At 44.5% G+C, this 12,697-nt stretch overlaps 1 protein-coding gene across 1 annotated transcript in view; it reads right to left on the bottom strand.

Moving 5' to 3' along the window:
• Positions 1–1,873: 1,873 nt before the first annotated feature.
• LOC147898347 (histone-lysine N-methyltransferase family member SUVH9-like) overlaps positions 1,874–12,697 on the bottom strand; it is a 64,501-nt gene continuing 53,677 nt past the window's right edge. The window contains exon 2 of the mRNA XM_087379658.1: positions 1,874–2,510. The gene's annotated coding sequence lies outside the window, so the exon portion shown is untranslated. The remainder of the gene's footprint in view (positions 2,511–12,697) is intronic.

Here is a 12,697-nt window from a genome sequence, read left to right as displayed (position 1 = left end):
ACCTTTGGCCAATCCTTTCATGACTATCCAATCATTCAAGTTGTAGGTACAAGGAATCCACTCATCCAATGCATTTTTGTTGCTGTAGAAGACACAAGAGGTCACAGCATTGCATGATCGAGTAGCCCTGTTCCTCACCATAGTTGCAGAGGTCACAACAACAAGAATGGGACTCCTACAAAGGATAGTGTAGATTGGACAGAGAGAGCAACTCCAAGAGAGAGAGAGAGAGAGAGAGAGAGAGAGGGGCAAGGGAGGGGAAGGAGGGGAGGGAGGAAGGTATTATGGAATGCTACTGAAATTCGAGTGAAATTCTTGAAAGAGCTTAGATTCAAAGAAATGTCGACCCCATTCCGTCCGTTCAAAGTCAGGCATTTGTGAAAACTTAGTACATTGTGAGTATGTTGTTTTCCTTAATGCTTCCTATCCCATTAAAATTTTTAAAGAAGTGTACTAAAGTGATGGTTTTGAGGCAGCCTTGCCAAGTATTCCAACCATGTAGTGGCCCACAAAGACCTATTACATGTTGGCTCCCTGGTTGCCTAGTAGAGGAACACCCTTACATACTACAATACTAAAAGGCAAACACCATGCTCGAAGGTGGTGAATTTTGTGCAAAATTGATAAGAAAAACCTTGCATGGGAGATTGTTTCATGCATTGCCATTAAAAAAATCCAATCTTATGGCCGTACTTCAACCACATAGGAAAATGTTTTTGGATACTAGTACTTCGCTGGTTAAGAGGCTCTTTGCGTTAAATTTGTTGTTCAAGATGTTGCTCCCCGTACTTTTTAATAAAGAGACATCTCTATTTAAGTCCCAAACGATAGATAGTATTATTAAAATGAAAATAATCTTCAAAAGCTCATCCACATTGCACATTGAAATTTTGTAAGAATTATGGACATCTCAAATTGTATCAATCAAACCTTCAAAGAAGATGTCTTGGTGCTTTCCGATAATTGAATTTGAGATGGCTTCCAAAAAGCCTGCTGTAAAAGTCCCAAAAGGGATATGATGGCAAATAAGCATGTCTAAGCACTTGAAAAGGTTTAAGTTATGACTTCTAAGCACTTGAAAAGGTTTAAATTATGCCTTTCTAAGCCTGTAAATTGGCCCTAGTTTAGAACCATGAAAAGGCTTTGTTGCTTAGAACTCTCAATTAAACTTTTAGACGATGCCTCATTAAGGTGAAGGTACCTTGGTTTCAGAACAAGGGAAGACCCCAACTCCTAGGCATCTAAAAATACTTGTTTGCTGCGCTAAAATGTATCCCCAACATTGATCCACATAACTACCTAGAAGCATGATTTGATATTCCAGACCTGGGCAACACTAAATCAAGCAATAACCCGATGATAAGATAAACACAGATAATGGCAAACAAAAAACGCTCCGTCTCTTTTTTGAACTATTGGGCTGTGAGATGTGTAACAAAAACGCTCCAAATCTTTTTTTCACGGATGGGCTGTTGACATATGTAACAAAGACAAACAGCTAAAATGGCAAAAATCACAAATGCCCCGATTGCAAATTGATGAGCCACAGACACAGACCACCAAATCACACATCTCAAATTAAAAAAACTGGAATGGCATCACTTTCTATGCCCTAAAATGACAATTTGGCCAGGAGGAGTCTATAAACAGGGGGAAATATATTGTCACATGTTTATTCAGAAGGAGCATCTCTCGAAGAAATGTAGAGAGGTATCCCCTCACAAGCCCCTTCAAACCAAACTGTTTCTAGACAAAACAGAACAGAGGGCAAAATGACAAGATAAACATGTGTCTTCATCATAAGCAAACAGAATTGAAAGAAAGACAGTAAATAAAGTAATTTAAGCTGCTTGTATTACTATCATATCCAACACTCCAAGCTCACAACAAATACTGGTGCAAAATTGTCAAAAAGTGTCATTTGGCTCCAAGATCCCACACATGCCTGTTGATTGCGGACAGCTTGGACAAAACAAGCAATCAACAGAGCTAGCACAGAATGATGCTATGTATGTATCAGTAACGGGCATAAGTTCTTAGATACTATACACACAGCCAAAACAGAAAGTTGGGTGGTCAAACGCTAGATTTTACTTGTATTACTTTTTAATAAGCACACTGATTGGTTGAAAACCCCCCACATTCAAAAAGTTCAGGGAAACGGTTGAAACCACCAAGGGATGTACGTGCAATCCCAACTCCAAAATTAAGCGCTTCAATACAACCAATTTTCCCAAAAATATACAGCATCAGGGAGCTAGAACCTTTGAAATTTGCTTTTCATGTATACCAAACACCAATTTTACACAGGGAAACCTCTTATGTGACCACCTTACATTCCAACTGTACCCACCCAGTCCAAAGTGAATAACTTGGGCAGTATGAGCCCACTGGATGGCAGGCTGCAAGTGACCATTTTCAACCCCATCTTATCGACAGGGTCCTCATGAAAACCATGACAAGCTGTTCCTCTCCTTAAGGATTCATTCAAATTTCTTCTCTTCCGTCCCCTGCTCAAACACCCAATACCACCTTGTCAGAGAAAAATATCCTCTCACAAACCACCACTTTTCAGTGCAAAATTAATCTATAACCAAAATAAAGACTTCGAGGCAGTGTGAACCAAACCAATAGATTTTCATATATATAATGGTGTGATTGGAACAATCAACACAATAGACCGATTCTCTTGAGGGACTGGAACAGCTTTCATCATCAACTGCAAATTAACCATGCTTGACCTCACAAATAGTGCCAACACTCTGTGCTAGTTGCACCGCCAACGTCAGAGGCCAAAGTTTAGGACCAATCACATGCTCCGGCATCCATATTGGCTGATAATCACTATTGCGTACCACAATAATGGCGGTTTATACAACTTAACTCAGCTTCATGCTTGAACATCGGTTTAAAAAACGGAATGCTAAGATGCGGGTCCCTTTTCTTTTTTCTTTTTTGAGTGGGGGGATGGGGGGGGGGGGGGGGGTTTGGGGGGAAGCCAAAGAAAAGACACTTCAAGTCCAGAAAAAACAAATTGAAATAGAAAGATATGAGAGACATTAATAGACTCAAGTAATTTGTAAACCGACTGAAGAGTTGATCTCTACAAAAGAATAAACAGATTAAGTGTTGGTTGCCCCCATGTTCCACTGCTATTACACTTCTCTCAAAGCAGACAGATGCCATGAAGAAGTCCACAGGCAGTTGTCCCTTCAAAACAAAGATAGCAGCTTATGCTTGGCTATAAGGCTTGTACTGGCTGAAAATAAATCAAACCATCTTACGGAAGGTGAAGGCTGAAATCAATGCTGTAACAAAATGAAAGCTTGTTGGTACTGACTGCATAAATGCCCTTGAAAATGAGTTCTATGGCACCAAATGCTTGCTGATAGCATAGATGAAATTTGCTCCACACGCTACCACAATATGCCCAGGAAAAAAGCCAAAGACAGAGAGTAGACCTAGAGAAAAAAAGAGCTTCCAAGGGGTAGGAGTGAATCGTGATGCAGACAACACGAAACCAGATTGCGAGCTTTCTTTGACGTGAACAAGTTGTCTGTGAAGTCCTTTTAGGAGACATGTGCAGCTGCAAAATGGCTCGAAGTAGCCAGTTGATGAGATACTTTCAGCACAGGAAGTCTGTACAACGACTAGACATGCAGCAAGCAAGTATGACGACTAAACATGCACACAGCAACACATGCACATGGGCTCCAATAAAACCAGTAAAAGGAGCAAGAAAGGGAGTAAGCAAGCGCTAGCTGGTGCGAAGTAACACTCAAATTAAGCTATTGGTTGTCCTTAGAATCAGTGTCCGTTCCTACTCCTTGATCCATTTGAACATAGGGAACAAGCTCAGCACAAGCCAGCTCAAGCACTTAGTATATAGCCATGCAAGCTTGAGGCTTATAAGAAAGATGAAAACTTAGCAGGCGCAATGCATGTAACAATGGTACCTTGAGTTTACTGTAACATGTTCTATGATTCTGATTCTAAACATATCTAGAAGTCACTTTGTTGTAGATACATCCTACACGTAACAAAATCACCAAGCCGCCTACTTATGCCACAGTTGAAGCTGGCCTAGGGGAATATATATGCGCAGCTACATAGAAAGCTTGAGACCAAAGATAGATGAGTTACTTATTCACGTCGTAGGTCAGCCATTGCTATTCCTACATAGAGGGACACAGGCAAGGGCAGGGGCAAGGGCAGTGGACAAGGAGCACGAGGTCATGGTTGTAACATGCGATGCAGCACTGCAGCCAGTACCTTGCAAGATACACCTATGCGGTCAAACCTGGAGGAAGAGGAGGCCTAGGTGAAGGAGGTGCTTGTCACGATCTGTGATGTATTCCTTTCTCTATATCTTAGACTTATGGATGGTTTGATGAATGGACACTTGTGGAAGGGTATGCCCTTTCGACGGGACACTTCCTATGAGGCACAACCCTTCACAAGAGACATTCTATGGAAGAGACACTCCCATTGTAATGTACCCTCTCATCAAGGGTCACACCCTTCACAAGGGGTACACACCTCTTCATGCACATACACTTTGGAGTACACACCTTTTTGTGTGTGACTCTTCACTCTCTATATAAGAGAGGCCCAACTGTATGGATGACACATTACAGACACTCAAGCAATACAAATGTTCCTTGTTCTCTGCTATTTCAGTCTCCTTTCTGTTCCTTAGCACATTTCTAAATATAGTAAATCTAGGATTTCTTACAGTGGTATCAGAGCAAATTTCGCTCTTGCCTGTAGGAAATGCCCCCCACCTTCTAGCGCCTATCTGATACATCTCTTTCCGCTAGAAGGATATCCGTGCACATTGTGCATGGAAGAGATGGAGAGAATGAGCGTAAAAATTTTTAGCGCCAACCCCACCTAAAGTCATCAATGGCCTCTCCATCTCCCTCACATCACGAGTTGATGTGAATGGACATGACAAAAATCGTGTCTTTTGATGTGCTTGGGCTGTCCCAAAACCAAGGGACGCACCTTTTTCACCATCGGACGTACCTTTAGATGAAGAGTTTTGACTCCTCACCCAAGGGACACAACCCATCGTGGAAAAAATGGGACACCTTTTCGTGTGGGGACACCCTTGTTTTAAAACAGGGTCACACCCAATCATAAAAAGGTACACCTATTCCAAGGGTCACACCCCTTAGAATAGGCACACCCTTTGGCACCAAGCACCAACTTACAAAAGGGTACCTAGAGGGCCTAAAAAAGGGGAACCAACCCTATACCCAAGGCCTAACCCTAGACCACCCAAGGGTTCTCTAAACCCACGTTTTAATTTTTTGGCAACCACCAACTAGCAAGGCGAAAATCAATCGTGGTTTCCGTCTGCCTTCTCCGCTCCAAAACGGCTGTACGTGTTTCCACCTTCTCCTTTGCAAACAAGCTGCGCCCTTCGTCAGGCTTCCATCCTGCCTCTTTTGGATCGTTTTCAGAAGCTGACTCTCTCTGGTTCATCGCCATACCTGCCTGTGACCAGCAGCCGCCCATCTCTCACGATTCAGACCAGCCCTGGCTGCCCATCTCTCACGATTCAGAACAGCCTGCCTCTTGCTGCTCATCTCGCCACCCTCCCCATTGAACTGCGGCCTTTTTTGCTGCCTTTCCAATCACACTCAAACAGGCCAAGCCCTGCTCGCCCATGGTACGCAGCAAATAGCACAGCTTCAACGCAGAAGACAGCGCAAGGTTCCACACAATCTGCCCTCTTCTGTTAATCGCCTCTACCACGCCTCAATCAGCCTTGTCGACAGGCGCCTCTTAATCGATGGACCTCCGGACAAGAGATTTTCAAGCCTTGCTATGCAACTAATTGGCAGATCTAATATATGCCAGGTGGATTCTTTCCATTCTATTTCTAAGGATTCTATTTCATATTGCTATTTGACGCTCATTATCAAATTACAGCAAATGAAAACCCCCTCCTTAAAGCATGGAAACCTCTGGTAATTCCCCAGTCCCTTCAAGGACACCTCACGCATCATCTACCACACAATATCGTGTTTAGATTGCATAACCAGCCCATTTCGGAGCTTTTGCATCGTGGGTCTTCTGTGTCACGTGCCCTTCCAATGATTTGGACCACATCCTATACCTTCTGCGTGAGACACCTCAATTACATTACTTCCTTAGCACAGTCCAGGTTGTGTTCCACGAGACACGTAAATACCCAGAACCCGATATTTCTCACGAGTTTGCTGTCCATCTTTGGAGAGACTTTTACCCCTCAGTTTCAGCATCTCTAGGGTACTCTCCACCTCTTTCAGCTCCCAGATATCCTCCTGCACAAGTTTTACCTTCCCCAAGACAGTATTTACACTCTGAAGGCACTCCTTCTCCTGGATATCCTCCACTCCCAACAGCAGCTCCTTATCCCTTCTCAGATCTGTGGACTCTGCAACCTACCCCTGTACTCTCACGAGCAGTAACACCCATTTCGGCATCCCCAGTGTTACCTCAGACAGGACCTCCTTTACCAAATTTCCACGGGTGGTTCCATCCTGCCTTGCCTGCCCCCTCCAACATGAGCAACCTCAGGGAGCAGCCCGGATCTTCTTCTAGGAATGGTACAAACTAGAGCGCAGGTTCGTGCTCTTCTCACAGGAACCTCAGATATGTCGCAACGCTCGCGTGCAACCTCTCCGGAGATCAGCGACTCAAGTCCAAAAAAGGCCCCGAAGTCAACTTCCAAGGCGAAGCACTACTTCAACTTCAAATTTCTCATCTTCAGGACAGCATCTCCGACTTGGTCCAGAAAGTCCAACAGCTCCAAGATTCTCGCAGTACCACACATACAGAGGATGACGTGACGCCACCGAACGAGTATGTGCACTCGTTCCCACCTGAGGTAGAAAACACTGAACTCCGTACCCTCTACCGCTTACTCCAAGCTTCCAAAACTAAAAGACTTGACATTAAAATTCCAGAAGCCTACACTGGTCAACGAAATCGCCGAACAGTTGACCAATGGCTCGCAAAACTGCGCATGTACTTTGATAATGTTGACCTCACTGAAGGCAAAAAGATTGCCTTGGCAGCCTCCCTCCTCAAGGATACAGCTTTCCTATGGTGGCAACGACGCTTAAAGGACGGCAAAAGTGTGTTAACTTGGGAACGTTTTGAACACGTGCTCCGTAAGCAGTTCATACCTACCAATGCCGACTTCCAAGCACGTTCAAAACTCAGACAGTTGGAGCAAACAGGCTCCCTGTCTTCCTACATCTCTCAGTTCACCACATTGGTGCTAGAGATTGATGGTTTAACTGATGATGATTGTCTTCATGCTTTCATCTCAGGCCTAAACCCCTCGTTACGCATTGATGTCCTCAAAGCAAACTTCACCACCACAGCTAGTGCTATTGCTTACGCAGAGCGCATTAACGATTTCCAAAACATAGGGAAGCCGAGTGCTAATGGAACACATAACTCTACTATGGCCAAAGGTGCTTGCCCTCAATATAACCCCAAGTTTAGAAAAAACTCGGGTAATCAAGGTCAGCGACAGTCTCAAGATCCCCACAAGTCTCAAAAATCGTATGCTGGATCCCAACAGAAGCACTCCTCCAAGGATCGCACCTCTTCTTCTTCACAAAGTCATGACCGTCATCCCCAACATAAGGGTGCGGCCACTGACAAGAAGAACAACTCCAGCACAAAAGGACTTTGTACCATCTGTACACGCGACCATAGATGGTTCGATTGTCCCAAGCGACCAAAGCAAAATTCCAATATGGAACCTAGCACTTCCCAAACAGAAGATGCTACCCCAACACAAGACAAGAAAGGCAAAGCTGTTCGAACGGCAAATACCATCCACATGAGTCTTGCCAGCAACCCCGAACCTTCCCTGGCCACTCAAGTACTTTGTGTCCAAGGATCAATTCGTGGAACAACGATCACTATCCTCATCGACAGTGGCTGCTCTCATAACTTCCTAGCTAGTTCTATGGTCGACAAACTTCAAATGACCACCCGTCCTAGTCCGATGGACTATCAGATTGAACTCGCAAATGAAACTACCTTCTTGTGCAACACCAGGATCAAAAACTTGTCTTTTCACATCCAACATTATACGGACAAGTTGAACTTTGACATCATGCCTCTTTCTCAGTACGATGTCATACTTGGACAACAGTGGCTCTACGACTATGATCCATCAATCATTTTTCGCAGCCATACTATCCAGTTTGTCCAAGCTGTGTGTTCCGAGCTCTCGAGCAGCCCGTTGTTTCCGTGGTTTTCCCCTAGTTGTAGCAGGGTTTTCTCCAGAGATCAATTGCAGTTCTCTTGTGCCTTTTCTCTCTCCTTTCTCTCCTTCTCAGTGTGTGTGTGTGAGGCGTGCTATCTCTCTCTCTCTCTCTCTTCCATGCATTTCTGCCCCACTTCTCACATGTTATCAAAGCAACGGTTGGCTTGAGACCCATGGGGCGGAGGGAGTGTTGAGCCAACACACAAAGAGGAGGATTAGGGTGTTGTTCGGAGGTGTCTTTGAGGAGGAGCGTATTCAAGGCGTGGACTGTTCGGGTGACCAGCAAAGGGGTGACTTTTAAGGGTGTTTTCATATCAGAGAGGAGGTGTTTCCAAGGGACGGAAAGCGAGGTGTAAAGGTACATTGGTCTGTCAGCCCCTTCGTCCTCTTCTTCCGCCTTCTCCTTTCTTCAACCCTCACATCCCTTCCATCCCATCCACCTTCTCTTTCAGTATATCGTCCTCTTCACTCTGACATGTCGACTATGTCCGAGATGGTAGAGAACAAGACTAGAATTCCAGTGTTGCCCAGATTCCTGGTTGACCGGCAGTTAGATGGGCTCAATTACGGTGTTTAGTGGGTGATGATCGAATATGTGTTACAGTCATACGACATGGCAGATTTCGTCTTGATAGGTGTTTCTCGACCAAATCCCTTGGCAGAGGATCTTGGCATCCTGGCTCAAAAGGAGGCCGAGACTTTGTCCCAGCTGTGGGACCGTATTAATGCCAGGGTAAGATCATTTATCTTTCTTAACTGTATTCCTCAGGTGATTAATCACGTGAAGCACATGACAGTGCCCAAAAGTATTTGGGAGCATGTAGCGTCCATGTATAACCGAATCTCTCCCATGAAGAGGGTCTCACTGGTGGAGGTCTAGATGAGGTTGTTGGATCCCAAGAAATCTTCATCCATGCGGGAACACATCAACAAGTTACAGGAACTTCAGTAGGAGATCCTCTAGGCAAGGAAGCAGATTTCATCAGCGGGCATGGCCATAACTCTCCTATCCCAGCTATCCTCTCAGTACGGGACCTTTCATTCATCCCGACCTGGGAGGAATTGGTCCCCATAGTGCTTGACCAGGAGGAGCGCTTTGTCGATTGTACCTATGACAGTCAGCCTGAGGCTTTGACAACTTATCAAAGAGAAAGAACGCAATTAATAGCTGAGGAATGAGAAGCTCTGAAGGCATCCCATACGTGTTGTTAGAAAATTAGGTATGCATGCAGATGTGATATTTTGCTTACATGATAAAGACATCACAAGAGCAATTCGGCGAGCTTGAACCGAATTCGAAAACCAACATATGCTCACAGATTTACTACTTGTCACGACTAGTTACATGCAAGAATTGTGAATCAGAGATAGGCTATGCGACACAGAGAACAAGAGAAATGACTTCTATTGATGAAAATCAACATGACACAGACAAGGACCTTCCTACTCACACCTACGGGCTTTGTTGCAGGATTACAAGGAACATGAAGACTCAAGATTAGACTCTTACGACCTATGCAGCCACTCTACTGAAAAACGACTCTCATCGAGATGGAGACAAGCTGGACAAAGAGAAGCTCCAAGGAACAAGACATCTATATTTATAGAAGGAGCCATTTGCATCCATCCAAAACCGCCTTCACTCCGCTTTTGTAGGTCACCTTATCTGGGAACTCCACGTAGAAATCGAATGCCAAGTGGTTGCTATGCAATGGGAAAGCATGAATTCATCACGTGGATATTGTCAGCCAGCCAATCTTTGTGCCATTCATGCATGGACCAATTATAACTAGCCAACCAAGCCGCAAAGTCCTCGAGCCACACACCTTCGGAAATAGATAACCCCCAAGAAGATTTTAGCCAACATTGACCCCCTGAATCTGAATGAAGGGCAGTCGGTCACAACATTATGAGCATAAAAGTTCTCAAAATGCCCAATAATTATCCAAACAAGCTGTAGCAAAATTTTTGCTCTCAGTCGAATTGCTCCAAAAATATTGTCGGCTACAAAGCAAAAAACAAACAGCAATTGTAGAAGATACCTGCCCACAAAGGGCTGAGCCAAGAACACTAGAAACATCAAACTAAATACGGACCCAAAAAGTGAGCCACCCACACAGGGCCAAACCCAACAAAAACTCTGATTGAATCTGAAGCGTCTTCCACATCTCCTGCAAAGTTGCCAACTCACTCTTCCAAGAGCCCATAGGACCGGCTTTGACGAGCTCTTCTCTATATATTCACGATCATAATACCTTCGATGAAGAAAAACGATTACTTCCCAAAAAACCTGATTGTCGTCCTTTTAATCTCAAATGCAAAACAATGGATAGAGCATCTATGTCTCGACAGCTTGTATTGATGCTAAGCTTTCTCTTAGCGCTTCTATGCCATCACGAGAATTAATTTCTTTGTAATGCTTCTGTAATCCTAAGAACCATGATCTCTAGGCCACGCACTGCAGAAGCGTCTCCACTATTTGCAATCTCAAAGGATGCGAAATCTAGTCTTCACCAAAGGATTCTTGTCATCTCTGCACAATCATCATTCCTTGTAGCAAAACGAATGTCCTTTCAGTAACTGTTTGCAAAAGGCTCCAGCATAGTAGACTCCATCGATGCAAAACCTTAGGACCAAACTTTATCAAAATCGTACAAAGTCGTTGAGCCAGTGGGCTTCTAGGTTCTTCAAAGACCTCTCGAACTAACTAGACGCCTCAGCAAGTTTTTATGACACAAATCCCCAGTGCAAAGTACTCACAGGTTCTCACGATAAACTTGGCTCTGATACCAATTGTTAAAAAATTAGGTATGCATGCAAACGTGATATTTTTCTTACATGATAAAGACATCACAAGCATGCTTGATCTGAATTCGAACACCAACATATGCTCACAGATTTACTACTTGTCACGACTAGTTACATGCAAGAGTTGTGAATCAGAGATAAGCTATGCGATATAGAGAACAAGAGAAATGACTTCTATTGATGAAAATCAACACGACACAGACAAGGACCTTCCTACTCACGCCTACGGGCTTTGTTGCAGGATTACAAGGAGCACGAAGACTCAAGACTAGACTCTTACGACCTATGCAGCTACTCTACTAAAAACCCACTCTCATCAAGATGGAGACAGGCTGGACAAAGAGAAGCTCCTAGGAGCAAGACATCTATATTTATAGAAGAAGCCATTTGCGTCCATCCAAAACCGCCTTCACTCCGCTTTTGTGGAAGGTCACCTTCTCTAGGAACTCCACGTAAAAATCAAATACCAAGTCGTTGCTTTGCAATGGGAAGCCACAAATTCGTTACGTGGATATTGTCAGCCAGCCAATCTTTGTGTCCTTCATGCATGGACCAATTATAACTAGCCAACCAAGCCACAAAGTCCTTGAGCCACACACCTTAGGAAATAGATAACCCCAATGAAGATTTAGCCAACACATGTAACCGATGTGGTCAAAAAGGTCACGTCAGTGTCCCCAAAGGAACGAAGAGGGGTCCAGTAACCAGGTAACCAATAGTGACTGCTATGACCATGATTACTCCAGCCTTTTAGTAGCACTTGGCAGGAGCTGCCACCTGGCTTTCCAGATTCAGATGGAGGATTGCTTGCTTGTTTGTGGCAGTTGGACCTGTCGATCAAGTGTACCGAGCAGGGAGTCATTTATCGAGATAAGGCTTTCAGGTGGACCTTGAGCCACGAGGAGTTGTTCCCACTGACTCAAGTGGCAGTTTGTTACCAGTTTCTATTCACTTTGGACATTATGGCCTGGAAGATCTAGAGGGGGTCTCCTACGGTTCTACAATAGCTATTGTCTAATGCTGCTGGAGATCCGGATGGGTCAGTAGATTGCCGGAGCGGGAACATAGACACAATTGATTGATCCTTGTGAGTTGTATATGCCCGTTGCCATTAGAGCACTGAAGTTCATTGATCTCGCGATAGTCTACCAATTTGGACTTCAAAGGGAGCTATCTAGCTCTAAGATATGAGTGCCCATGCAAGGAAGCAGACCTTGCACCAGAGGCAGTATCAACTGGATTTTTGTTCAAGGATCCTCTGTTGGAGTCATGTACTAGTACCAACAGTTGGATTGTTGTACCAATTGACCCAATGTATCAGTACTAGACCAGAGGAGTGTAAAAAAGCACCTATGCCCTGGGAGCAACAGTTCTAGGTTTCTAGTGATTGTGATGAGGCGGTTCAAGCCACGAGGGGACTTCTTCGACAGTACTTGTGGCGGCCTTTAGCGGTGGAGCATCAAACAATGGAGCCTCCAGTTATTCCAGCGGCACAACCAGCTCCCTGGAGTCTTAGTTCCATCCAGGAGCTGAGATGAGGTGTTAGAGGTCAACATCTCCTGATGTCCCCTTAGAGAGAGAGGGCCTTGATTGTGGGTATGCCTGCCC

Source organism: Dipteris shenzhenensis, chromosome 9 (assembly GCF_047967505.1).
Source record: "Dipteris shenzhenensis isolate YYH24624 ecotype China chromosome 9, Dip_SZ_1.0, whole genome shotgun sequence".
NCBI classification, from domain to species: domain Eukaryota; kingdom Viridiplantae; phylum Streptophyta; class Polypodiopsida; order Gleicheniales; family Dipteridaceae; genus Dipteris; species Dipteris shenzhenensis.
This window is presented reverse-complemented; position numbering and strand designations above follow the sequence as displayed.